This window comes from Pieris rapae, chromosome 10, assembly GCF_905147795.1.
Source record: "Pieris rapae chromosome 10, ilPieRapa1.1, whole genome shotgun sequence".
Lineage (NCBI taxonomy): Eukaryota > Metazoa > Arthropoda > Insecta > Lepidoptera > Pieridae > Pieris > Pieris rapae.
This window is the reverse complement of record NC_059518.1, coordinates 9,949,160-9,951,161: the sequence shown is the minus strand read 5'-3', so window position 1 is coordinate 9,951,161 and position 2,002 is coordinate 9,949,160. Positions and strand designations below refer to the sequence as shown.

The following is a 2,002-nucleotide window of genomic DNA, read 5'->3' as shown; positions in this document are numbered from 1 at the left end:
TTATGCACTATATATAAGCGCATTTGTGGTGACGTTTTGATGTGTAATCATCTTAAAATGCATACGCTTCAAAGAAGTAATTCAAAATTTGAAACAAAAAACAACCTAGAGTTTGATCTGTAAGCGTATCCTGGGACGCCTTTCGTATTTCGAAGCAAAAAATATTTTTTAACGTAATTAAGTAATAAAAATTTAACACTACTTACTAATATTTTAAATAGAAAATGACTGACTGGATTTTAAAAGTTTGTTTACAATTAATTATTTAAAAAAATATCCGGGCATAATAATACCTCATTAAACCTATACACCGCCGCCCTGTACTCGGTTAAAGGGTCCCCCAGGTGACCACGAAGCCTGTCGCGATGAGACAGTCCCCTGGTAAATTGTCAAATTCCTTGTCTAACCGCTCTACTGTCAACTCCCATCGCTCTCGTTCACCTTTAATGGTTTTTAAATAATTAATCTTTATTATTTAACTAAACAGAAAATAAAAAATAGTTTATATTCACATCAAATAGAACAAGTACAAGTAACGAAGAGCAATAGATTAAATAAACTTTATTTATAAGATTTAATTTTTACCAAAATATTATATAAATAAACAGAAAAGCCAGCGTTAAAGGTACACTGCCACGGGGACAAACCTTTTTAAATTTATTTTGATTTTCTTTTTAATAATCATTTTGTAGGTTAAGAAAATTGTTAATAGTTAATTCTGTAATGAATTGAGATTAGAATCATATAAATATCTCACATACAATCAAATCAATTCTCAATAAAGAATATTTATAATTTGCAATATATTAAACTAAACTCAGCAGTCCTAAATTAGTATTAATTTATCATGAGTCAAGACTCATGGTCCATGACCTCGTGATCCCTTATTATTTGTTATTTACTAATAAAGTATAAACTATTTGATAGTAATATCAAGTAATAATAATAATAATAATAATTTATAAACCCTTTAACAGGGTATCAAAAATTGAGTTAGACTCATTTGAGTGTTCCCCTCCACGGAAATCTTTAGTAAAAGGCGAAAGATTTATACGTTATGAAGGGAAACCAGAGTAACAATACAGTAGTTTGGTAAATCATATATACTCCTGATCCGACACACTGATAGCGCGTTTTAAGATACTAAAGCGCCATCTGTTATCAAAGTGGACACTACCGTGCATTCAAGCAATGATTGACTATTATATCAAAATCGTATTATTAAATGTTTTCTTGGTTTTAAATTAAATATTATATACATTTAAATAATCTAATATCCAGTTATATTGGTCGTAGTAGACAAAACGAACGAAAAGAACTGGTAAGAAGAGACTCTTTTTAATCGCAAAGTTTTGAGGCTATATGCCTGTTTTGTTAAACAAGAAGAACTTTCCGCTTCAGCATAAAAACTATTAATAGAATTTTATTTAATAAATTGCTAAAATATATACGTATATATTAACAGTTTCGTTTTATTATTACTTGTTTCATGAGTGTTTGGGTTCCACAGAAAATTAGCGCCTGGGGTTAATATATAGGCAATGAGTCCTGAAATCATTTTTGATATCAGATGGCAAAGTTATTTACTGTATAATTCAAATTACATGTAATTTAGATTTTACGGCTGCAATGGTTTAAAAGTATTATCGGAGCTTTAAACGCTCTTTACATAAAGGTTTAGTTCTTAATTTATGAAAAGCAGCTTTTATTAAACCAGTACTTTGCAAATATTGATAACTATCGCCCAATAACCAAACTGTGTCTTATTGCCGAAGTATTTAAAAAAATAGTAAATTAACAAGTCTACGTTAAACCGCATCTAAGTTCGGAACAACATGATTTCTTAAAAAATCATCTTTGGATCAAATCGTATATCAAAAATCGATCGCAGGCTGTTTTATTTACCTATGTTAGATATAACATAGAGTACGCTGCGCAAGTATGGAACCCACAATATTTCGTACAGAACTTATACAAAAAAAATTATCAGACATCTCCAATA

General features: G+C 29.6%; 1 non-coding gene across 1 annotated transcript; it reads right to left on the bottom strand.

Moving 5' to 3' along the window:
* Positions 1-965: 965 nt before the first annotated feature.
* On the bottom strand, positions 966-1,077 carry LOC123689530. The gene has a single exon (XR_006750481.1). It is a non-coding gene; the product is annotated as a U5 spliceosomal RNA (small nuclear RNA).
* Positions 1,078-2,002: the final 925 nt, after the last annotated feature.